Genomic DNA, 27868 nt, shown 5'->3' on the forward strand with positions numbered 1-27868 from the left:
GGTTGCCCGAGTCAAGTTCTACAAGTTAGGATACTCGTTACCCCGGCTAGGCCGTCGGGGTATCCCTGGGGGCCCCTCGAAAAAAAAATTCTTCCCCTTTTATTCACTGACGTTTGTCCCCTAAATGTCCTCGTACTTGGGCACGCCAGTGTTGTTATGGTTGCCCGAGACGTGTTGCACCTGTAAAACCCCTTAGCTTTCAAAACCCCTGAATATATCTGAATATCAAATGTTGGTCCAGCTTCACAGGCGTTTGAATATCGAACCTGAATATCAAACCAACTTCACAGTTTGAATATCAAATGTCGAACATCCAACTAACTTCCTGTCGGTACGTTCCTGTACAATACTCTGTAGTCTCAGCTCTTCGCATTGCGCTCATATAACGAACGGTCTCATTGGTTGATTTAACGTCACTACACTAATTCATTTAACGTCATGACGTTAAATCGTTGAGCAGTAATTCGGAATTACGTCGTGTAGTAATTATTTACTACACGACGTAATTATTTAGGTAGTGTAGTAATTGGAATTACTACACTACGTAATTATTTACGTCGTGTAGTAATTCGAATTACTACACGACCTTAATTATTTGATGTAGCGACACTAATTCATTTAACGTCATGACATTAAATCGTTGGGCAGTAATTCGGAATTACGTCGTGTAGTAATTCGAATTACTACACTACGTAATTATTTACGTCGTGTAGTAATTCGAATTGCTACACTACGTAATTATTTACGTCGTGTAGTAAATTGAATTACGACACGACGTATATCCGTGTTTTTGACGGTCTCCTGCTTCCATAGTGGATAGAGCATTTAGCAGGTGTGCAAAAAGTACACAACGGATGCATGGCGTTTTCCAACGGATGATAAGATTTGGGTTTTTTCCGTTTTACATCCTCTTTGCATCCGTTAGTGATTTGGGACCAAGCCTTTTATATTTCATTAAAGGACAAGTCCACCCCAACAAAAAAGTTGCTTTGAATAGAAAGAGAAAAATCCAAGAAGCAAAACACTGAAAACTTCATCAAAATCGGATGTGAAATAAGAAAGTTATGATATTTTTGAAGTTTTGCTTAATTTAACAGAATAGTTATACGCACATCCTGGTCCGTATGCAAATGAGGAGACTGATGACGTCATCCACTCACTATTTCTTTTGTATTCTATCACATGATACATGAAATATTATAATTTTCTCCTCATTGTCAAGTGAAAAAAAGATTGATTCTTCCATGAACATGTGGAACTAGCACTGCTGAAAACTATATGATTCAGTCAAGTTGGTCCCTATTGTCAAATCTGCAATATTGTATAATTCAAACAATAAAAAAACAAGAGAAATAGTCAGTGACGGACATTGTCTCATTTGCATGTCACAGAGATGTGCATCACTGTTTTGTGAACAATAAGTGAAACTTTAAATGTCAACTTTCAGCGTTATTCTAGTTTGATGTTTCTCTATTTATTCCAATCAACATTTTTCTGGGGTGGACTTGACCTGTAAGGGGGTAAGGAATGGAGCTGGGAAAGCAGGGTAGGTGGTTGTTCCATCAAAGTCACATTCAATCCAAATTAATGGTCATTAGAAATAACGCAATTTAATTTGCTGATTGATCTGAGCTCGATTACTTTGGTTTACGAGCACCTAACTCCCGGGGGGGGGCACTCAGTATATAATGCATAGTGGGTATGTGCCGCGGAGGGGACCCCCATTTTTACACTCAAATTTCCGTTCCAAGGCATAGCATTTTTGTCTTATTGAGAAAAAGAACGAAGAAAGCCGCTCCAAAGCAGAATTTTCTACTTATCGAGCAACAAGAAGAAAGAAATCTGCTCCAGAGCTTCGCATATTTTTCGTTACGCCGTTCCAGTCGCATTGCTCCGCTACAATGAACTGCAATTCGTGAAAAGCGGCCGCAGAGCACTGTCCGACCATCGCCTCTGCGCGAGCGCACCCGGCGGCCGTGCAGCCGGGCCAGCTGCATCATACACGCACACCCGTTCCATAGGGATGCATACGCACTCACACGCTGGCGACCCGTTCCAAGGACCCCCGTTTTCACAAACCTTTGTAGTTCCGAAGCCGGGGGGGGGCACTTCCATTCACGAGTGGATAGGGGCCTATATACCATGCGCGACCATGGGGTCTCGAAAAGCACCCTAAACACGTAATTTCCATATTCTGAAAATGCACCCCTTAAGTATTGGCGTGTGAAACCCTACCCTTAACAAGTATTGGAAACAAAACGATACTCTTGGCAAATATTCCCCGAAATGAACCCCTAAACAAGTACAGGAATGTTTTATTGTTACGGGCCCTTCGGTCGTCGGCTTTACCTTATTTGGTTTAGTACGACCCCACCTTCTAAACCTCGCGCAAATCGGACTCTAAACACGAAGTGTTGGGGCAAAAAGGACATCCTTTATAAAACATTTTAATTTTGTTTTATCATCCCCGCAAATTCGACCCTAAACACGTAATTATTCTAGCGAAATAGATACCCTTTTTTCATTATTTTTTGTGTTTTTGACACCCTTATCACGTTACGTACGTAACGTGCCCTATCGTGAAAAGGACATCCTTTTTACGTGTTTTTTGGTCGCGCATGGTATCCACTCGTCAATGTAAGTGCCCCCCCCCCCGGGTTCCGAAGCCCGTTCCGAGGACCCTCCTTTTGACAATAAGCCCGCTCCAAGGCCCCCATTTTTTTGTCTCGTCAGCGGCACATCCCCACCACTTTTTGGTCGAGTGCCCCCCCCCCCCGGGACCTAACTGCGGCTATATATATATTTAGAGCAGGGCCTTTTAGAGGAACCATAACTTAAAACAAAATGGCGACAGAGGGGGACATCTAAGTTTTAAAATAATTCAGCCTGACGTGAACCAGTAGATTAGCTTTTCGTTGAATCTATTTGGAAGTGATTCAATGAGAAGAGCCGACATACATGTAGTTCTATGCACAGATCGATTCCCTAATAGAATATATATATAATAATAATCTTAGCCGTGTTCTCTCAGCTGTTTCAGGCACAGTTGTGTGGACCTCGTTACATAAAAAGTTATTATTATGGTAACTTCGCCTTTCAGTGGTAACTACAATGGCAACATGGCCCAAAATCCAATCAAAATCAAGGATTTTATAGAAGATATCATTGGATGACAAAGTTCCTATAATATCAACATTTATGCAAAGTGGCCCTGAAGCAATTTATTCTGGTGTAAACCTTTAGGACCTACTGCATGCTGTTCACAATTCTTTTCTTTAGCCATTTTACTAGTTAACTAAGATTGCACATCGTTGGTTTTATACCAAACATGGCTTCCATGTATATTCGAAGCTACGGGGAGGGGGGGGGCTGCTGGGGCCACAGATTTTCGGTGCCCCCCCCCCTCTTCACAAAAAATGAAGGAAGCAAAAACAAGTCCAGGCACTATGACGAGGCAAACATAAAGAGAAAGGTTAAGGATTATACAAAGATGCAAAAAGGAGGAAGAGACTATGTAGGAAGATGAGAGAAAAAAGAAAAGGGAATGAAATATGGGATTGGGAATAATTTGAAAAGATGAGAGAAAGAAGAAAAAGAAAAGGGAATGAAGTATGGGACCGGGAATAATTTGAAAGATGAGAGGAAGAAGAAAAAGAAAAGAGAATGATGTAGGGTTTCACATGCCAATACTTGTTAAGGGGTGCAATTTTTTTTAGGGCATGGTCACGCATGGTATCCACTCAGCGATAGAAGTGCCCCCCCCCCCCCCCGAATGCATATTATAGCTTGCTGTACAATGTACTGTGAAATACCAGTCGTGCGTGGACGCATTGTTGTTTATTGTGGATGTAAATGAAAAGCTCAATTCAAAAGAATAATAATATGGATAATCAAGGCATCAAAGTTGGTACTTATTTCATTGAATCGAAAACCTTTTTTCATGCCAGGTTATTATTCTACAAAATAATAACCTCGGATTAAAAAATACACAAAAAACGAACCAGTATAGAAATGGCAAAATCGGGGGCATAATGCACATGGAGTGTCGCAGCGCGTTGATTTGTCGTATAATATATTATATAAATAGTGTACAATCTATTGTACAATATACTGGATTATATGTACGACAAATATAAAATTATCCCGAGTGCAGGTTTATTTCACCGAGGCCGAAGGCCGAGGTGAAATAGGCTTGCACGAGGGATAATTTTATATTAGGAGTTCATATAGTCCAGTAATATTGTATGATAGAACGTTCACTATTTATTATAGTAAATAGATCTCTCAATCTAAGCCCCCATCATGGATTTTACCATAGTCTAGATCTAGATGGCATACGTTCTTCTTACCTTATATTTGTGAAATTCCAATTGAACACGATGAACTCCTAATTACATGTAGCAACAAATGAACTCCAAACAGTCGATGAACTCCTAGGCCAGTTGAATGAACTCCAAACAATTAGGCTAACTCCAAACAATGAACTCCAAAATAATGAACTCCAAATAGACAGTCTAGATCCATAGATTCCAATCCAAAAGTTTAGAATGACACTTTGACAGAAATATTTACACAAGTCTTGGTCTAACTTAGACAGTTTAGGCCTAGACCTAGTCTAGTAAGTATGTTGAAAGTTAGTTATTTTTGATTACATACAATTTTGACCTTACAATTGTTGAAGTGGAGGTGCATTCTAGAAGAAACTGAAGAGTTGATATTGATAGGGGAGGAAGTCGGCTGACTGTTTACCACAAGTTGTGATGACTGTGCATGTTCCTGTGGTGGTGAAGGCGATCGAGGAACGTTGCTAGTAGTGGCAGTGCTAGAGAACCTGACAAACTTAGAAGATCTAAGTACCTCTCTGGCAGAGTCAGAGGTTGAAGAACATGTTGCTATCTCTTCATTGTTACTGGCGATGGTTAAACTCATTCTCCTCTTTTGACTCTCTCCAACTCTTGAGTAATGTTTGATGCTGTTCTCGGAGCGATGGCCAGAAATTGCCATTATGTGGCGAGCTTCAAAGCCAGCATTATCAAGTTTGTTGATGGCCGTGGCACGGAGGCAGTGATTGGTGTACAAATTCGAGCATTGTGCTTGTTTCGATATCACTGACATCTTGTTTCCAAGTGTATGTAAACCCACAGGTACATTGTCATACCAAGGGCTAGCTGACTGAGCAGGCCTTTTTGCCTTTGGTCGCTGCCATAGTGCATCACAGTTTTCATTCAGGTGAGAGAGATATTCAAGAAACGAGTTTACAGGGCAGTCAGACTTACCAGTTGCATGCATCCGTCCACCCTGGCTTTCTTCATCGTGATTAAGTTCGCCGCGATGGTTCTTGGTAATCATATCTCGAACAACATGGACATATCGTTGATTAGCTGAATCTGTCTGTACAGCGAAATCATCTTTCTTCATTTGTCGAAGATTCTCCCTGCCCCGGTTGCAGAGATGCAACATGAGGTCTAAGAACACCTTATTCTGCAAATCCTTTGGTACGGTCAGGTCAAAAGACTCCCTGATTTTATTCATGTCCTCAGGTGTAACCGGGTCCTTATGTCGAATTGCACCTTTTCCCTCAGCCTTCAATTTGTGGAGTATGGCTTTGAACATTTCGTTACATCCATCGAATGCAGCATCTTTACAGATATCGAATTGACGGTGCTTCAAAAAGTGACGCTGCAAACCGTACCGAAGAGTGATCATCGACCTCTTCGCATAAGACTCCCCGTTACCTTGGCGGAGCTCGGCGTAGAAAGACCGTAGAAAATCGTTCAGTTCTGGGGCACTGCATCGCTCAGTTAGTACTGCAAAATCCACTTCTTTCTGCCTACAATACGACCTCACGATGTTCAAAGAGTAGCTTATTACTCCTTTTGTCCGCGTGGAATCCTTGTCATCCACAATGGAAGCAAGATCCTCTTCCGTAAGGGAAGGAAATCGGAAATTATTATCCATTTTGCAGTTCTTCGCGAAATTGTTCGCCGGTGAAGAAATGACAGAAAAAGTGTCCGATAATTTTCACCTACGATAGGCATGATAGCTATCGATACTCAAAATTTGTCGTCTGCTGTAAGGGGTTAAACCACGTAAATTTGTATTTCTATCTGCGATCGGAAATTATAAAAATGCTACTTTGGGAAATCGATATACAAATATATCGATTGAAAACAAATTAATCGATATTCTCCCCATTCATTTAACACGGGTTTAGCCATCCAAAAATCGAAAGTTATATTGTACATATGTACAATATAACTTTTTGAAGGGAGGTCACGTGGTACCAATCCAGCCAATCACAGCTCGTATTTTACTACCACTATTTATATATAGGCCACGCCAGTGCTATAACCTAAAAAAATGCAAGGACGTGGGTACACACTTAATCATGTTGATCTGTCAGTTTGAGATTGATCTCGTTGCGTAGTTATATTGATGAAAGTACGGATTGAAGATGTCTGGCTCCACAAAGTATAACCTACCTGTCTCATCAACAGCTCATCCCTCTGTACGAGAATGTATACTGAACAAATGGGGATGTGTGGTGGTTGTTGCAACTATGCTTTATAATTTCTTGCTGAATGGACTCTTGTTTAACTACAACCTACTGTTTGTCGCATTTCAGGAAGAATTCGAAAGCAGCGCCACATTAACAGGTAACATTAACTGAAGTAATCATGATAAAGCTATTAATGTTGAACTATGGGTGTCAATCCAGGGGCCAGTGGCGCAGTTTTGAGGGGTAAAAGGGGTGTATAAGTCAAAATTGCTGAAAAGTTGCGAGCGAGTGATTATATTTCACCATATTTTACCTTTTACTTTTTTCTCAGAATTTCTGCATGTGGTGGTGGGCATTTGGATGAGTCTTGGGGGGGGGGGGTACGAGCACTCATCCCCCCCCATGCCTTTTTAATCCATATTCTCTAACAGTGTAAAAATAGCGGAGCTGAAAATGGCGAAGGTAAAGATGGCATAGGCAAAATTGAAAGAGATATGGGGGGCTGGTTTGTTAAAAGCCGAAAAAAAAGTTTTCACTTCAAAATCAAAGGGGATTTGGTTAACATGGTTAAGGGGGAAAATGACACATAAAATATTTCAACTAAATGAAGTTATTTTGGGTCAGAAAAAGAATTACAACAAAAATAATAACAATTAGATAATAAACAATGTTTTTTCTTCTGTCTGAAAAATAACAGATTTTATCAAATCTCTATATTTTAGCATACCAAGCTAATTAGAGGGTCTGCTTATGGTGTACAAAATACCCAACAGCACTTCCGCTTCCAAGGGTTATGACAGGCAAGGCGTAAAGGTTCAGGGTCTTTCTTTTATGCAAAGAATCTGAACCAGATGGTCCCCCTCGATCGACCCCAAATTGACGGTTTTGTACCAGTCAAAACAAGATTATTATTGATTTTCATAATCAGTTACATATTCAGTGCCAAGCCTGTGAACGCATGCTTATTGTCATTCAAATATTTAAAAAGAATAGTACAGACGACATTACAAATAAGGACATAATACACGATCATTCGTGACAATTTCAACGTCTAAGCTTTCCCCGTTATGTTCTCTATGTTTTCCTCCGCCCCCTAACCCTCTCTGTCTCTCTACCTCGCTTAAGTATACTCTTCCTCCTTTTTGCATCGGTAACCTCCCAAAACTTTAGATGTAAAAAAAACAGCCAGACAAAAAGGAATGTTATAAAATTATGAATGAGAATAGTGCAGTTTCATTTTGCTCCTGATAAATTGAATGAAAAAAAATATCTGTCGTTTGATTTCTTTTTAAAAAGCCTTCACGGTACACCTCCAACTAATTCATAAGTACCATTGTTAGGCCGATGAAGACATAATCCTTACTATAATTTGGCTAATCTTGTGTGTCCTTCCGTTTGTTTGACGCAGCTTTTCTCCGTGGTTTTCCACTCAATCGAGCTGGAATTTTTTTTCTAAACATGGTTAAATTGTTCACAGATTGTCATGAGGGGGGTTGTTTGTGGTAATTTGGTCGCATTATTTAAAGTTTTTTTTACAATTCGTAACTTTTTGGCATTCCTTTTCGCGGTTACACTTCGTAATTCCGAAGCTTCGTAATTCCGAAAGTTCTTTATTCCGAAGGTTCGTATTTCCGAAACACGTAAATTGCCTATACCTCGATGTTCGTTAATCCGAAAACGAAAAAGGGTTCGTTAATCCGAACATTTGTGGCGTTATTCCGACAGTTCGTTATTCCGAAGGTTCGATAATCCGAAAACGAAATAAGGTTCGTTGTTCCGAAGGTTCGATATTCCGAAAACGAAATAAGGTTCGTTGTTCCGAAGGTTCGTTAATCCGAAAACGAAATAAGGTTCGTTGTTCCGAAGGTTCGTTAATCCGAAAACGAAATAAGGTTCGGTGTTCCGAAGGTTCGTTAATCCGAAAACAAAATAAGGTTCGTTTTTCCGAAGGTTCGTTAATCCGAAAACGAAATAAGGTTCGTTAATCCGAAAACGAAATAAGGTTCGTTAATCCGAAAATGAAATAAGGTTCGTTAATCCGAAAACGAAATAAGGTTCGTTAATCCGAAAACAAAATAAGGTTCGTTATCCGAAAAATGAAAACCGGGAAAGCAGAGGCAAGGGGGAGGGGGCGGGGGACACTGTTGCCGTTCAATATTGTTATGAGGATGGGAAGGCAAGGGCGGCCGAACGAATTTTCGTTTGGGGGGTAAAGCCAAAAAATGAAACTCATACGTCAAAATGGACACTTTGGTGATATTTTCCCCTTAAGATTATCATCTACTTGAAGTCATTGTGTTTGATAGTGATTAAGTAGAGAAAAACCTCTTTTGAAGTGATTTCTTATTATGGCAAAACGTATATTTAGGCTTTATTTTTCGGGAGAAGGTGTAATGAGCGAGCGGCTTGGTAAAATAAATTCAAAGGTGAAGTTGTAAAACGTTTTGGGGGTCAATTATTCTTAAAATGGCATAATTGCGAGGTGTTGCGAGCGTGAACCACAAGCTAAAACTTTAGGGTATTTCAATAAAAAAATGAAAATAAGTTTTTAAAAATCCGAGCAGATTTCTGCTGTCATTAAAAAGATGTGCATCTAACTAAAAAAATTAACACGAGTGCAAAACGCAGCTTAAACATACTGACCAGAAAAGGAACCAGTTAAAGAAAGCATTTAGTGACCTCTTTAGGATGCATATTTCACCAATCGAATGAGAGTGCGAAGCGCAAGCTGAAAATTTGCTATATTCCAGCCTGAAAACTTAACTTGTATACTTTAAAAAGAGTATTTTATTTCGAAAAAACACAAAAAACCGCATATTTATTTTTGAAAAAGGAACTTTCTCATTTTGGAAAATATTCATTTCCCTGTTTTTTATTTCATTTTGGGGTGCAAGTGCCCCCTGCCTCCCTCCCGGCGGATCCAACTTTCGTCAAATGGGGGGGGGGCAATATTTTTTCAGCCACATTTTCCTCGATCGGCAGCTTAAAGTTGATTTTTGTTTGTTTCTTTGAAAGGGTAGTTCCTAACAGTCAATAATTAGCTTTATACTTATATAATAAAGTAAATATGTAATAACATGATAAACCCTTTTTAGATAATGCGAGCGCGAGCTATATATTTTTTTAATATGATAGGCAATATGTTTGTGATCTTCAAAAAGAAATGCCTATGTAACTAACTTTAGATAATAACTGCGAGCAAGGTCGCAAACAGAAATTTTAAATATATAAGCTCTGACCTGATCTAAAGGGGACATTTAAAGAATTTTTTGCAGTTAGCCATGAAGACGATGCGTGTTTCAACCAGTGGCGGCGGAATATAATTCCTTGGGGGGGGGGCAAAGCCAAAAAAAGGGACCAATAGGGGCAGTTTGGTGCAAACGTATATTTTCACCATGAGATTATATCATCTGTGTAAAGAGGTTGTGTGTTTTGTAGTAATTGAATTGAGCAAAAAAATTTAAGTGATCACTGATTGATAAATTATATATTTACGTTTCATTACTGCGAGCGTAGCGAGCAAGCGCTTGGGGGGGGGGGAAAGAAATCAAATCTGCAGATGTAAAATTCGCATTTTTGGTCAATTACTGTTAAAAGGGCATCCTTGTGAGATGTTGCGAGCGAATCACGTGCTCAAACTTTTGGAAATTTCATGTAGGCCTAGAATGATAATAATGATATAGATATTATTTACCCAGCGAAGCCACTTAATTCAGTTCGGAAAACTCTTCTCCCAGCTATTATTTTTTTTAACAAGAATGCTTAGAATGTCCAGTTTTCAGGTTGAAAATCGGAAAATTTTGGCTCACGTTTCTCGCTCGCATCAAGTATTGTTTATTGAGGAACTCATTATAAAATGTCCAGTTTTCAGGTGGAATATCACAAATTTTAAGCTTGCGGTTCGCGCTCTCATGATTTAGTTCGTGAGATATATATTCTATTCATGAGTCACTAAATGCAGTCCGTAAAAGATTACTTAGGTCACTATATAAACAAATTACAGCTCGCCCTCGAGTTAATTCTTCAGAAAGATACCGTCTTTCTCACGATTAAAAAACTGCTCAGAATGTTTAAGTTCACGTCTTGTTACATGAAATGTCTACTAGTTTGAGCTTGCGATTCGCGCTTTCAACATCTCACAAGGATCATTATTATAGTATTATTTTTTATTACCAGCAGAAGCTGTTATTAAAAATGACATCCCCTCCAATACAAATCCTATTATCTAGAGGTTACTCGCACGCGACCAACACACTTGATCCCCTGCACGGCCCCTGCATCTTTAAACCATTTGCTTAGGCAGCAATTGCTCAGATAAAATCGAAATTAGCCTATGCTTGATCAGGGCGCCTATTCTTAATGAAATACATGCTTTTGGTCACAACACATGCATGTATCATCGATCGTCATTGCATAATATCGTGTAATCTTGTAATGACAACACCGTTTTTGTTACCAAAATAAATAATTTTTCATTTTCGGAATTACGAACCTTATTTAATTTTCGGATTAACGAACCTTATTTCGTTTTCGGATAAACGAACCTTCGGAATTACGAACCTTATTTCGTTTTCGGATTAACGAACCTTATTTCGTTTTCGGATTGACGAACCTTCGGAATTACGAACCTCATTTTGTTTTCGGATTAACGAACCTTCGGAATTACGAACCCTATTTCGTTTTCGGATTAACGAACCTTCGGAATTACGAACCTTATTTCGTTTTCGGATTGACGAACCTTCGGAAATACGAACCTTCGGAATAACCGAACCTTCGGAATTACGAAGCTTCGGAATTACGAATGTATGCGAGCAAAGCCCTGAGTATAGCTTCGAAGTTCCCAGTCCCTTTCATGCTTTTACCTCTCTCGGGCGGCGAAATACAAAGCATGCATGCCATCCTGCCGACTGTCGACCGGGTATGGTACGGTATGTACTTAACATAGAGTTAACTCTATGGTACTTACTCATGCGCTGACTGCATGCATATTATGCATGAGTGCGCGCTGCTGAAACGTAAACAACATACCGTAATCGGCCGATGTCCTCAGTGGTTACCGTACCGGTGAGTACGACTTTCTGACAAACCTATTTATTTCTTTTATTGTGAATGATTCTGCAGTAAAGCCCCATTCTGTCATTCTAACGTATGATAAATTTGTTACTTAAAAGGCTCAAGATCTAGAAATCTATAGCCTAGCCCTAGGCCTAGGCTACTATCAAATGCTGGTCATAAGTGGTAAAAAAGTTTTTAAGTTATAGGCAGTGTATACAGCCAGTGCCGAAACATGTGGCCACACGCGTGTGGTTATATCCAATACTAGGCCGGTAAGCACTAAATAGGTACCAATCCTGCAGACGCAAGCTCATAAATATTCTTAAGATTAGGGTTAGGGTTATGGTTAGGGTTAGGATATTAGGGTAGCTTGCGTCTGCAGGATTGGTACCTTTATAGTGCTTACCTACTAGGCCCCACTGAGGATACCGCTACACGCGTCAATTGCACTTGGCTTATGCCGAAAGGGTGGGTGATGTCGCGTTAGGGTGTGTTGACATTAACGCGAAGATTCGTCCAAAGCCCCCCCCCCGGCTTGGCCGAAAGGGTGCGCTTGGAGCGTTACGTCACGTCGCGTTCACTGGAACGCATCCATTCATCCAAAGCCCCCCCCCCCGGAGTGCCGAAAGGGTGCGTTTTATTTAGTTTTTAATAATAATAATAATAATGATAATAATAATAATACTAACAATAATAATAATAATTACAACAATAATAATAGTAATAAAGATAAGAACGGTGATAATAATGATCATTATAATAATAAAATATCACAGATGATTATCATCATCATAATCTTCATCATCAACATAATATAAAATAATGACAATAATAATAATAATGAATTATAATAATAAATAAAAATAAAAAACAAAATCATCAGTCGAAGTGAGAGGGTTCGAACCTGCAACCACCGGTTTCGAGGCGCCGCTCTCAACCAATTGAGCTATTTGTGCATTGCAGCCATGTCGTGGTCTTTTCTTTAAGTATATATCCCCTGGTATTGCGCAATGCCCGAACGCACGCCGCGCTACATTGTCACTGGTGACGGTAATGTCGAAACGGTGATACGACGAAATTGAGTTCCTCTTCCTCAGAATCATGCATTTTTCAAGAAAGAGTGATGCAAGTACTTGCTTGAAAATATTCTTAAGACATTTCAACGATTCATAATAAGCTTCTTTCTGTTCAGACATGCTTCTGCAGCGATGAGCGGATCGTGCCATCGCCCTGCCGCCCTGGCTAGCCGTCCGGCCGTACTGTACTAGGCTGTACGCCTTCACAATTAGCCGCTGAGTGTACTGAACGCGAAGGTTCGGGAAAAGCCCCCCGGTTGTGCCATTTGGGGGCGTTGTCGACACTGACGCGCCCTTACGCTCCCAACATACCCTTTCGGCCAAACCGGGGCGGGGGGAGGCTTTGGACGAATCTTGGCGTTAGTGTCAACACCCCCTAACGCGACAACACCCACCCTTTCGGCATAAGCCCTTGCACTTGTACTCTATGCAGCAGCAGTAATAGCAAACGCGTAACACAACTCACAAGCGATGTGTATTTCTTGCGACGGTAGGCCTACATGTTGCAAAACTACATCACAAAGGTTTTATCTCCCGATTTCTTTGAGATACAAACAATATTCTCACTTCACTGTCACCTGCTTGCTGATCAGGTGAGAATGAAGTGAAAATATAGGCCTAGAATCTATGTCAACATCAGTGAAATCGGGAGATAAAACCTTCATGATGAATCTTCGAGAAGGTTACCTTTTCTTGATAATTAGGTCAATCCAATGACCTACCTATCCAGTTTCATTAAAACATCCTTTATATTTAATCCTGTATTTTAACAGATTCAGCTACCTGCTACTCAATGCTCCAAGGCCAAGCTGTGCCAGTGCTCTGTTGCCCACAGTTCAGTGCATGGTTAGTATTTTGACGTAAGACATAATATTTATATTGAATGATTGATGCCGCAGTAAATCTAAATTCCAACATGTGATGAAGTTGTTTGGTTGAGTCTGATAATAAACTCAGTGCTAAGTTCCAAAACCCCAAATTAAAATTTCTTAATAGATTTGCTATCAACCCTTTTATTTAAGGACAAATTTGATCATATTTTCTTCGGAACATTGGTAACACTGTCATTTTCTTTCTTTGCTACACACATTCAACAAAATTAATGTCTCTAAAATTCATTTACAAATATAAATGAATTATATTTAGTATTATGTTCGCCAATTCATATGTTAAACTTTATTTCTGTGTGATTAACAAAATACTAATGTAGTGTGATCGTAATAAACAAGCATTGGTAAAATGATTTTACAGATATGTGTTGCCAATTTAATGATTTCAGTGCTTAATTTCCTTCTTTTAATTCCTGATGCTAAATGCCAAGTGGTAACACTACACAAATGAGCTTATTGTGTGCAGTGATATTTTAGCTCCTTCACATCTAAAACCTTTTCTCTCTCTCTCTCTCTATCTCGCTCTTTTGTATTCTTTAATTTCTCTATCTCTCTCTTCATCTCTCTCTGATTTTCCCACAGACTGTCTCTCACATTCATTTTCCCAACTGTCTCTCTCATTTTCCCCACTCTCTGTCTCTCTCATTCATTTTTCCCACTGTCTGTCTATCTCATTCATTTTCCCCGTGTGGGTCTCTTTCATTTTCTCCCTCTGTCTCTCTGTCATTCATTTTCCCCTCTGTCTCCCATTTTCCCCATGCTCTGTCTCTCATTTTCCTCACCGTCTGTCTGACTCGTTTTTCCCACCACTGTTTCTGTCTCACTCATTTTATCACCCCCCCCTTTCTCTCACTCTCACTTCTTTTCGACTTCCTGCCATACTTATATATGATTGAGCAATCTTTAATTTAAAAAGTACAAACAACCGCAGTCTAATGTACATTGTAAGGTACATGTGCAATGTACTTACATATTTATTTCTGACCCGATACATGTAATCATAACATTTCTATATCACAATAATTCCCTCTTGACTGCTTACTGAATACACCGTGTTCTAATACATTTTTCCATTTTATAGTTAGATTTGGATTTCACTCTGTAATGATTATTGAAGTTCTTCCTCCAGTTCAACCCAAGATGCTTAACTTAATTGAACCTCCTATCTATATTGAAAGAGAAGTCTGCTATGAATCAGTTGTCTAAATATATTTCATCAATAAACTGCTTGGCTTTCAGCGTGAACAGGCAGTCTAGCTGTACATACAAGAATGTCACCCCTCCCCCTCCCCCCCACACACACTTTGATAAAGAAAAATGACTCCTACCCCCTGTGCTGCCACGGGTAAAATGCTGCTAGTGACATGATGAAATGCCTAACCGCGAAATGCACTTCTAATTTAATAGGTAGATGCGGGGGCTTTTTGACAATTCGTTGCACGGGGGTTTAAGGCTGGCCTTATTTCACCTAGAGCTGTCATTTTTACCTCTCCCATTATAACCCCTGCCTTTTGACCTCTGCCATTATTACCTCTGCCATTTTTACCACTGCCATTTTTACCTCTGCCATGCATTTTTACCTCTGCCATTTTTACTTCTGCCATTTTTACCTCTTCCATAATTACACCGAGCTGGTATGAATGTGAGTATGGTATGAATGTGAGTATGGTATGAATGTGAGAATGGTATTGATGTGAGTATGGTATGAATGTGAGTGTGGTATGAATGTGAGTATGGTATGAATGTGAGTATGGTATGAATGTGAGTGTGGTAAGAATGTGAGTATGGTATGAATGTGAGTGTGGTAAGAATGTGAGTATGGTATGAATGTGAGTATGGTAAGAATGTGAGTGTGGTATGAATGTGAGTATGGTATGAATGTGAGTGTGGTAAGAATGTGAGTATGGTATGAATGTGACTATGGTATGAATGTGAGTGTGGTATGAATGTGAGTATGGTATGAATGTGAGTGTGGTATGAATGTGAGTATGGTATGAATGTGAGTATGGTATGAATGTGAGTATGGTATGAATGTGAGTATGGTAAGAATGTGAGTATGGTATGAAAGTGACTATGGTATGAATGTGAGTGTGGTATGAATGTGAGTATGGTATGAATGTGAGTGTGGTATGAATGTGAGTATGGTATGAAAGTGAGTATGGTATGAATGTGAGTATGGTATGAATGTGAGTATGGTAAGAATGTGAGTATGGTATGAAAGTGACTATGGTATGAATGTGAGTGTGGTATGAATGTGAGTATGGTATGAATGTGAGTGTGGTATGAATGTGAGTGTGGTAAGAATGTGAGTATGATATGAATGTGAATGTGGTATGAATGTGAGTATGGTATGAATGTGAGTGTGGTAAGATTGTGAGTATGGTATGAAAGTGAGTATGGTATGAATGTGAGTATGGTATGAATGTGAGTGTGGTATGAATGTGAATGTGGTATGAATGTGAGTATGGCATGAATGTGAATGTGGTAAGAATGTGAGTATGATAAGAATGTGAATGTGGTAAGAATGTGAGTATGGTATGAATGTGAGTATGGTATGAATGTGAGTATGGTATGAATGTGAGTGTGGTAAGATTGTGAGTATGGTATGAAAGTGAGTATGGTATGAATGTGAGTATGGTATGAATGTGAGTATGGTACGAATGTGGGTGTGGTATGAATGTATGGTATGAATGTGAGTGTGGTAAGAATGTGAGTATGGTATGAATGTGAGTATGGTACGAATGTGAATGTGGTATGAATGTGAGTATGGCATGAATGTGAATGTGTTAAGAATGTGAGTATGATATGAATGTGAATGTGGTAAGAATGTGAGTATGGTATGAATGTGAGTATGGTATGAATGTGAGTATGGTATGAATGTGAGTATGGTATGAATGTGAGTATGGTATGAATGTGAGTATGGTATGAATGTGAGTATGGTATGAATGTGAGTGTGGTAAGAATGTGAGTATGGTATGAAAGTGAGTATGGTATGAATGTGAGTATGGTATGAATGTGAGTATGGTACGAATGTGGGTGTGGTATGAATGTATGGTATGAATGTGAGCGTGTTTTGAAAGTGATTGTTCATCGGCGTATGCACATAGTTCGATCCGGTTTATGTTAGCCGATCCTGCCTTTCCTTGTTCCACCGGAGCAATAGATTTGAATAATTAATTCCTTTGAACAATAGTTGAATGATATGTTGTATGGTGTGTTTGAGGATCCCTGATTGAAGCTGTGCATTGAATTTAACTGCTCGCTCATCCTGTTCGTTCGTCCCCGAACTCCTTCCTGCATGTCAACTGCTTAAATCTTTTTTGCTCTTTTTTTTCTTTAAAAATGCATCCTTCCATCACCACTACTTTTCAATTTATACTTTTTAAGTTAACCTTTTCATTTTCGGTACGCATGTTCACAATTGCAATATATACTGTATTATTTCATGTCGTGTTTTTAACCAGTCGAATATTATGGAATGTAAATACCGTATGTAAAAAAGTGTAGGGCTTAGACAATTCAGCCTCTTGGCTGCTAAGTGCAATATCAATAAAACCTTTTCAATTCAATTCAAATATTTAACATTTTACTTTCTCCATCAACGCTTGACGTTATTTTAAAATAAAGCTAAAATACAGGATTTTTCTGCGGGTGCTACTTATAGTGTTACAAGCAAGATTGGAATGTTTAAGTGTAGGCCTATATACTTGACCAAATCTCCTTCATTTGGGAGCGAAACCCCCCCCCCCTTTTTTTTGTATTTTTTTCCGACCGGAATATGTCCGCATACAATTTGTACCCTTTCTCCTCTCCCTGGGGAGCATTCCAACAAGAGAGCAAAGACACACTTGCTAGGCTTACTACGTAGGCTTTCGCATCCTAACGGCTATACCCATTTGAAACATGGGTGGAGAGTGGCAAAGTGTGGACTGACGCCTTGCCAAAGAACGCTAGGCCATGGTGGCCTCTGAACAATCCATTTGATTACATGGCGAGAGTTAGAACCACTACACCACGACGATTCCACATTGATGCGACATTGTCATGTGGCGATCCCGTAGTCGAGTGACTGCACACATGAAGTCCGTGGTTCGATTCCCACCATAAACTTTATGCCATATATAGAGCAAGAGGTTGTTTTGTTTTTGTTAATTTACATTGCTCTTTTTGTCTTAAATCAAATTGATTAAAATGGTCCATGCGTTACTCGCAAATAATTGTGTGTGCATGTGTTGATTAAAAAAAAAATATGTCAGTAGCATTTAGATATAGGATACAATTATCTTGAATCATTTCATTATCAATTTTGTTCTTGTTATGTCAAATCGATTTTGTAGCCACTTTCAGGAAAAAAATATATTTTGTTTATGAGTCTCCATGGTGGCCTGCACTCTTAAAAATTATCTGACTTCGGTGGCTTGAACTTTAAACCAGTCAATAACACTTGACACATATTACGCGATGGGAGGGAACATACAGTGGCGTATCTGGGCATTTTGTTTACGATGAAATTGCCCCTATCCACCCCTCCCCTGAATTAACAAAGTAATTTAACATGAAGGAAGAGAACAAAGCAGCTACGCAAATATGGGTGGGGTATCGGCCTATTCGTATATTTTCTTGTGGGTTCTGCATGAGGCAATGTATAAAACTATAGATATTGAAACTAAACAATAGTTGTACGGCAGAAGGGAAAAATGGAATTTGTTGTACAACAATCTATGAAAGGTAACTCAACCTTTTTTCTCATAAGAGCTTTAATTGTTCTTATCAAAACAATGCGTAGTTCTATTTCTATTTTTCTACACTCATCAATTAATTTCTACTTGAAAATGTGAGTGATTCCTAGTTCTTGCATGAATGAGCTGTAAATACATAATTTTACATTTTAAAAGTATCTAATGTAATTTTTTGGCGGATTTGTGATACAGATGTTTGACAAATCTGATGCATGTTAGATTTTGTTGTCTGATCACGTTACAATTGCAACTGTTAACATTTTTTAACGGTTAAGCTTGGTTTGAAAACTTTCATTTAAAACTAATTAATTCTATCGGAAAAAAAATACAGATCTGTTTTCAGTCAAATAATTTACCCCGTGGATTGTATCCATTGAAACACGAAATGGCCGAGTGGCACTTAGGTATTTAGCGGACTATAATGGTGAAGAAATTATAAATTATGATGAAAATACAAAGATTGAAAACAAACATGTTTCAATGTGAATGGGGTTGCAATGATATCTTTTTTTTTAAATCTAAATTCAATATTGGGGCGTGGTGGTATAGTGGTTATGACTCTCGTCTTTCAATCTTAGGGACGTTTACCCACATTGTGCTGCACTTAACCCAGGGGAGCATTTCATGAAAGGGCTTGTCGGACTTTTTATCCGACAAGCACTGTTTCGACAGTTAACATAGTAACAGTGACTATCATCCAATCAGAATCAAGGAAAGATGTCAAATCCGACAACTTGTCAGACGAAAATGTTGATGAAACGTTCCCCTGGTGAGGTTATTGGATATTCCTCGAAATTCCTCTAATGCTTGAGCGTCTTTAGGCAGCGCATCTATAGCCAGTGGGATATTAATCTGAGCCAGCTTATAAAACACTTTTAGGAACTGAAGTGGCGTAACCTCGATAAATATTGTATTAATATTATCATCATTATAAATTTCCTATTTAATTTATTTTTGTTTGCATCACCATTGATTTCTTTGCCCTCTTCAAGTGACACCTGGAACAATTGCCCCTTTGCTCCAATTGAATTTGTTTTTAAACTTTTATCTCTTCCAATTCGATTCGGGGAGTCACTGCGATAGTCCAACATTAATTACATTAACCTTTTATTGAATGTTAAACGTCAAATAACTCAATCACTTTTATGTTGACTAAGGTCTGATATATCATCTTTTTAAGGTTGGATTGGCTCTCTACCTCTCGGTATCTCCCTCATTGTCGCCCCGTTCATCAAACTAGCTTCGGAAAGATTCGGCTATAGATCGGTTTCAATCGCTGGCGTTGTTTCGACTTCGGCGGGCGTTTTAGTGACGTCATTTTTGCCTCGTCTCCTACCAATGTTTGGAACTTTTGGTGTTATGAATGGAATAGGAGCAGGGCTTTTCACAGTTTGTGCTTTTGATCTGATAGTCTTGTATTTTCCTGAGAGGAATACAATTACAGCTGTGGCATTAGCCTCTACAGGTTCTACAGCAGGTATGTATAAACCCATAGGTGTCAAATTTAGACTTTTTACTTCACAAAACAAACATTTCCTTTATTGTACAATAAAATGTGTAATATCAAACACATGATATCAATGTCATCCCCCATCACTGTGACCATGAAAACTTTACGGTGCGGGGAAAATAAATGTGTGTGGAATTTGACCTTATTTGATAAAATGTACAGGACTGTTAGTCCATTGCATACGCGTATCCAGTATTTTGCACCACGGGGCCCGACCTAATTTTGGCGCTTCTGTGAAAATTTGGAAAATGGCGCCCCCCCCCCCTCCCGCCAGGCAAAAGGTGCCTTAAATGCTTGTTGAATTATCTCATTTAATAATAACGTGAAAAATGGCAATCGAAGACCTCTTTTTTTAATGCGTTCATGAAAAAAAATATATCCATGAATATGGTGTCATACCACTTTTTAAAAAGAATACATGCGACCAGGTGGGTGTTTCATAAAGCTGTTCGTAAGTTAGACTGTAAGAACGACTGGTGAACTTTTCTTACGCTCTAAAAACAAAGGATCACCAGTCGTTCTTAAAGTTGCAACCATGAACAGGATGGGTATCTTTATAATTTTTGATATTCTGACCTAAATTTTTGACATTCTAAGCACTATTGGTGATCATGAACAGAATGGGTATCTAACAAATAATTCCCTGCGATAGCGAAGCGCGAGCTTAAAATTTTTGATATTCCGACACAAAACTGGACATTCTAAGCAGATTTTGCCCATGAACAGGATAGGTATCTATTTAAAGAATTGTGTGAGCATGAAGCGCTAGCTGAAAAAAATGTAATAGTCTGACCTAAAATTTTGACAAAAATCGATTAAGCACTTTTGGTAATCATGAAGAAGATGCGTATTTTATGCGAGCGAGAAACGCGAGCTGGTTTCTTTTTTATATTTCTACCCAAAGTTGGACATTCTCAGTACTTATCTAACCATGAACAGGATCGATCGTCACCTTACTAAACAATTGATGCGAACACGAAGAGCGAGATGATTTTTTTTTATACTCTGACCTAAAATTTAGACGTTCTGAGAACTTTTGGTAATCATGAACAGGAACGGCATCTATCTTTGCATTTGATGCGAGCGCCAAACTCATGTGAAACATTAATTTTGCGCCCACTCCCGGTCAAACATCATATTGGCGCCCCAAAGGTCAAATATGAATTTGGTACCCTCTCCCTAGGTTGAACATGAAATTGGCGCCCCAGGACAAACATCAAATTCACCCCAAAGGTCGAATATGAATTTGGCGCCCCCCCCTCCCTAGGTTAAACATGAATTTAGCACCTCAGGAAAAAAATCAAATTGGTGCTCCTATTCGGCGCCCCTAGGTCGAACATCACATCGCCTCCCCCTTCCCATGTCGAACATCAAATCGGCGCCCCTATATCAAACTCCAATTCGGCGCCCCTATGTCGATCTTCAATTCGGCACCCCTAGGTAGACATGGTAGAGCATTAATTCAGTGCACCCTATATCAAACAATTCGGCGCCCCTAGGCATGCTAGGTAGAATGTCAATTCAGCGCCCCCTATATCACACTCCAATTCGGTATACCTTTCGTAGGCCATGAAACCCTTTACTTCAGGAAAATTAATGGTAATGTCAATTCGTATTTCACATTTTGATTATATTGTTGTTAAAGTACACATTTAAAATATACTAGTATTCATTATTTAACTGCCTTTAATAATAGCCATCGGTTATAGCCAAAGCAAAATGAAGAACATTGGAAATCAACGTATATCAACACTACCAGTAATTATATCAATGTTAGCACAAATAAATGATAATAGCTTTCAATAGTATTTACACTTAAACCAAATGTGATTTTGTCATTTTGAACCGAAACATTAAAAAAAAAACGACTCAAATTACTCGTTAGGTACTTTCTTTCGATGGAACATGATTCTATTCACTGGCTTATAGGGGAGGCTTGTGGCCATGGACCCCCACCCCCCAAAAAAAAAATATGTGAAAAGAGTCAATTTACAGCTTTTTATAAATTTCCCCTATGCCCCTCAATATTACGCTCCTTACGCTATCGATCCTGTTTAACCTACGAAGTCAATGTGAACAAATATATAGAGATATATATATACATCTTTATGGTGAACACTTATCTGTTAAAAATTACTTAAAGCCATGTCTCTTTATTTTTACAGGAATGCTGGTCTTCTCGCAAATTATGGCTCTCCTCATAACAAGGTTTGGTTGGAGAGTCACACTAAGAATCGTGTCCCCAAACATCCCCCTAGTAAGAAAGAAAATAATAACACATTTATGAAACTCGAACCAACGGGTGATTCTTCCAGTGATAAACCACTATTACATGAAAAATCTAGAGATGAAAATGTCAATTCTCCGGACAAGGCAAGTGACGCATGTCAAGTAGACAGCAGAGAATTGGCGACCGACGTCGAAGTTCGTAGAACAGAGGAAAGACTCCACGACGATGGAGTTGAGAGATGTTTCCTGACCGATCAACAAACGTCCGGTCGTGGTTCGAAGAATTCTGAAGATAGTGAAGAAAACCCAGAGTTGGATAGGAATGCTTTGTCTCGAACTGCTTCTACCACACCCAAGGCAGTGAAAATTATCCCCGCAATCAACTCTTCGAATAGGAACACCCTGACTACACGGGATAAGATGACCGAGCAACGGAATGATTACACCGTGACATCGATGGTCGATTGTAATGATGACTGTGATGAGAATGAAATGTCTCCTTTCACAGTGAAAGATAATGATGGCATAAATACTCTATCAGAGTTAACCAAAGACCAGGATCGGAGTATGCTTTGGAGGATTGGAAAGGCTTTGACCTTCCCTGACCTATGGATGGCCTCTCTTTCATATATCCTAACTGGAATAGGAAGTTGTTTCTTTTATGTCAATGTGGTAAGGCGAACTTAATAATATTCATTTATTTTATTCAGCTATACGTTATAAAGTGATTTTATTTCCATCTGGTCTTTTGATTTCATGTGTAATTATGCCATAAGCGTTTGGATATTGATCCAAATAATGACGAAGATTAGTAAATATCTATCAATGAATATTTCAAAAGATTCTATTCTCCACTTTCTGGTTGAAGGTGAATTATGTCGAATTCGAAGTTTATCACCTAAGAGACGGATATATACCATTCACGCAGGTGACCGAGTTATCATTTCAAATTCACAAATTCATGCTTGAATTTCGAAATTTCATTTTTACTTGCAGATCAGTTATTTGATGTCTGTTGGGTTTGATGAACAGATAGGAGTGCAGTTTGTGTCTTTCATGGCCTTGTCTAGTCTTGTGGGTAAAGTTTTGTTGGTCGTGATTGGAGAGTATGTACCATTCCCGAGAATCTACCTACAGGTCATCTCTAATCTCATCTGTATCATCGCCCTAATCTCGTTTATGTTTGTAACGAGTGTCATACCTCTAATGTGCATCGCAATAGGTAAATGATATGTCATGAATTCTATTTTTTTATTTCCAAATGAATGTGATTCGTTACCCCAGAGGCAGTGCTTAATAGCGAGAAATGAGTTTTCCTGATGAGTTCCTCTCAATTTCCTCTCATTTCTTCACTACATTTTTTGGGGGAAATTTATCTGTGATTGCTTTTCAAGTATAGGGTAATTATTAGTTAATGTCGAGATTGATATGTAATGGGTTGTATGAAATTCTTTATTTGTATTTGTGTAATTTTGTTAAGATAAATCAGAAATGAACCGAACTGAATAAAATAAATAAATACTAATCAGCTTTTCCAATGTATTCGAATGAGACCCCGGATGCATTCTGATATATTCCGGATGTTAGACCTTAAACCAACATAGAATGTGTATTTTATTGATCAAATAATGCGAGCGCGAAGTGCGAGCTGACAATATTCGATGTTCAGATCTAAAACAGGGACGTTATAAGCAAACAGATTTTTGTAATCATTTATGATACATACCTGTCTCGCTAATCAAACAATGCGAGCGGGAAGCGCGAGCTGAAATTTTGTATATATTGACCCCAAACGGACATTTTAAGGAATATTTTTAGGACTCCTTTAAGAATGTACATATCTCATGCACCATAGTCATCTAATGCGAGTGGAAAGTGCTTGCTGATTTTGTTAGAATTACATCTAAACACATGAATCACGTTTTGCAGTCATTGTAGTCATGATTAACATACGCATCTCACTAATCAAATATTGCGAGCGCGAAGCGCGAGCTGAAAATTTTGGAAAGTCAGACCCGAAGAGGGACATTTTATGGCTTGTTTGTTGGAATTCACGTCCATACGCATTCCACTAACCAAATGAAGCGAGCGCGAGCTGAAAATTGTTATTATCATAAATTGTTGATATAAATATCAGAAAACGGAGAATTTTATGGACTGTTTCAGGAATTCACGAAGAGCAGACATATTTCACCAATCCAGCAATGTGAACGTAAGCACGGACTGGAATTGTTTTATATTCAGTCTCCAGACCTAAAAAGGGGCAATGAGTAGTCATGAAAAAGAAGAATATGTCACTACATGAAACAATCATGACTCGATGTGCGAGGAAGTGTGGTGTATATTTACTTGTAAACTTGATGTTTTATTACAACAGGATTGTATATTTCGTTAAACAGACAATGCGAGCACCACGAACATTGCACACATGGACCCTGAGCAAATTATGTTTCATAAAGTTATCAAAAAATATGTATTATGTAATATAACATAATATAAAATATAATAATGTACAATTTCTTCTTTCCCACTACGTTTCTTTCCTTTCACCCTCTTTCCATCCCTTCCCTCTGTTCTTTTTTTTTTGGGGGGGAGCCGATGGGGGATCAGCCTCCCTAATTACTCCACTTGAATCAAGCAATACAATTTTTAAATATATAAAGTTGAGAACTCCCAAAACTTGTGTTTTTTAATCACTCTTTTAGCTGTTGGAATAGCCATAGCGATTGCTAACGTGGTCATTTTTAGTCTTGCCCCTGATCTATTTGGAAAAGAGAAGGCATTGGAAACATCCGCAGTACTGTACCTCAGCTACGGCTCCGGATTCCTACTTGGGTCTCTTGTTGGTAAGTTTTCAAGGGAACGCTACAACCTTAGAGAAAAACACCAGATTATTATAACCCATCCTGTGCTTGATTTGATTTAATTTCATTTGATTTATATTTATAATGAGGTTACATGCATACAGCGGTAAATGTGACCAGAAAATAGCACAATAATTGCTAGTCGAACGTGGCCCCACCCACACAAATGCACAGTTAGAAGAACCAAAACAAAACGAAATATAAGTTGCAATGTACTCCTTGCAATGGCTTGCCAAGAACACTTCTAAAAAGTATCTTAAGTACAGTAGGAATAAATACTGTAGAGTACAGGTAGTGGATGTAAATTTATGATAACAAATAACTTTTTAGAGAATTCCTAAACCTGTTCTGGATTTCTTCAATTCACTTCAAACTGGTATCCAGAAATTTCTACTTAGAAAAGAAAGCGAATACTGCCCCTGAGTTCTACTTATACCCCTTTCATATTGCGCTTTTCACCGGCGAAGTTCGCCAGCGAGGGGGAAAGTGTCCAGTATGAAAGGTACACAGGAGAACTTCACCAGTGAAGTTCGCCGGTGAAACTTTTCACCGGCGAAGTTCGCCGGTGAAAAGGCCAGTATGAAAGCAAACCGGTGAACTTCTCCTCGTTTAATGACGTCAGAGGTCAATTTTTTTCTCTCCCAAAGTCCCCTGTACCGAGATTCCGCGCGCGATAAGTTGCAAGCTCAGCTGAATGCTATGGCCAAGTAGATACCCTCGAACATAATTTTTTTTACTAACAATATTTATTTAAAAGCACTTTTAATATGTATAAAATGCGCTAAAATATAAAAACAAGGTGATATTGTTTGTTTTTCTCCTAGTTCCAAAGTATGTTGTAATTAATTTTTCGATACCTTTTTGTAAAAGGTAAGAAGTAATGTATACAATTTTCTTTCGTTTTGTTTTGCAAACGTCCGTTGACTTTCGCCGGGGAAGAAATGTCATTGCGAAAGGGTACATTTTTTTCTTCGCCGGTGAAGTGAGGAATGCGAGGCGGAGAACTTCGCCGGCGAAGTTCACCGGTAAAAAATGAAGAGGGCAGTATGAAAGGGGTATTAGTCTTGCTTCGAAGATTCACCCTGAGTTGTTCTAATTGGTCTTGCATGGAAGATTCAGTCTATGTTCTTAGTCTTGCATGGAAGATTCAGTCTATGTTCTTAGTCTTGCATGGAAGATTCACTCTTAGTTATTCTTAGTCTTGCATGGAAGATTCACCCTGAGTTGTTCCTAGTCTTGCATGGAAGATTCACTGTAAGTTGTTTTGGCAGAATTACCTGTTTCTTCGTTATTCCGTTTGAGTAAAAAAAAATGACACCTCACAAAATACCGAATTTAGGGGGAAAATATGATATAAGCAAAATAATAATCATTATATGTGTCCGGAAAGAGTATCTTCTACCAAATAATTTGCTATCATATTTTATGCGATGTCTTCACGCTTGGATATTCTTTGCAGTGATGTAAGATTTGATTTGTGCCAAGTACATGTAATGCATGACGGCAGTTAATGAATGCACGGGTGAATGCAGATGTCAATGATGTCATATTTCTACAAGGGTTGCATTAAACTCCATTGCAAAACACCTTTTCAATAATTAATAGAATTGTTTAATAAATGCTTTGTAGTATCAATTCTCAAATTAATATAATTGAAAAGAGAATTGCAAATAGGCTTATGTTTACTAACTCATGTAGGATTATGATATCATCTGGATCTGGATCATTCATTGCAGTCATCCTTACTTTGATTTAGTATTGGCCTTAGAGTACTTGTTTACTATTTAAAAAGTTAAAGGGAATCATGAAAAGTGTGGATGTGCGTTCCCCGAAATATTTTGGGTCTTGCCTGTATATTTCCAAGAAATCAGTAAGAACATGTATCAGCAGTACGGTTGATTACGTGCATTCACTCTCCTTTTTTGTGGGGGGGGGGGCATGGTCATGGGAAGCGGGAATGTTGAAGCACCTTTTCCGCGGGGCGTGCTGCGTGTGTTATTCTCCAAAGGCAGCATCCCCTGAAATTCTGGTATATGGTGTGGCGAAATATATCAATATAATCAAAATTACCTATATTTTTTTAGTAAAACCCTTTTTTTTGCTTGTCAAATTTATCTGGACCAAAATGAATTTTATTTTATAGTGAACCCCCCCCCCCGTGGCGTACCTATGATTTTCGTCAGGGGGGGCAATAAAGTTCTTCAAACTCGTCGGGGGGGGGCAAAAAAGGTCTTTCAAGTTCGTCAGGGGGGCAGGGATACGTCCTTTGTATGGGTTGTGGCTCGTCAGGGGGGCAGACTGCCCCCCGTTGGTACTTTGTCAAATAATACCGATCAGCACCCCCTGTAAAAAAATCGTTTCCAGTGCAGCGGTGGTCTATTCAATGGTGTGTTTCTTTTGGGGTTTTTTCTCCCCTTTCCGATTTGCTTATGGATGCTTGCACTTCCTTCCTCTCTCTCACACACACTTTCTCTTCCCCTCATAATAGGTCAGAGCATCGATCAAACAGGTTCGTATGAGAGCGCCCTACTTGCTTTCGTCGGTGTATTTGCTACATCTGGGGTCCTGCTGCTGCTTACGCCTCTTTATCAACGTTACTTCGCACCTGAGCGATTTGTTACCTTCATTATTCACCGGCGAAAGATGGAGGCAAGAAAGAAGAGGAGTACATCCACCAAAGGTGATAACAAAAACGAACAAAATCTCGAGAAAGAAAAAAAGCACTCTCCTACCTTATAAAGCCGATACCCCGAACATCATGATCATCCACCATTCCACGATATTCACTTGATTCTTAAGAGAGCTAGCTTATGTAACGCTGTCGATTTCATATGGGCACAGTTATAGGGCATAAGATTTCTAAATGATGCATAAAACCTTAAGGACCGAAGCCTCCTGACTGTCTGAGAAAATAGACTATTTAACGATTCCGTCAAGGCTGGCAACTTTCATAAAACCATGAAAACTGTCCCCTCGGGTTGTCGATCGTATGTAAAACTCCTCACA

The 27868-nt window shown here is 39.0% G+C and overlaps 1 pseudogene; it reads left to right on the top strand.

Moving 5' to 3' along the window:
• Positions 1 to 6342: 6342 nt before the first annotated feature.
• On the top strand, positions 6343 to 27862 carry LOC121419150 (annotated as a pseudogene).
• The last annotated feature ends 6 nt before the right edge of the window (positions 27863 to 27868 follow it).

This window comes from Lytechinus variegatus, chromosome 7 (genome assembly GCF_018143015.1).
Source record: "Lytechinus variegatus isolate NC3 chromosome 7, Lvar_3.0, whole genome shotgun sequence".
NCBI lineage: Eukaryota > Metazoa > Echinodermata > Echinoidea > Temnopleuroida > Toxopneustidae > Lytechinus > Lytechinus variegatus.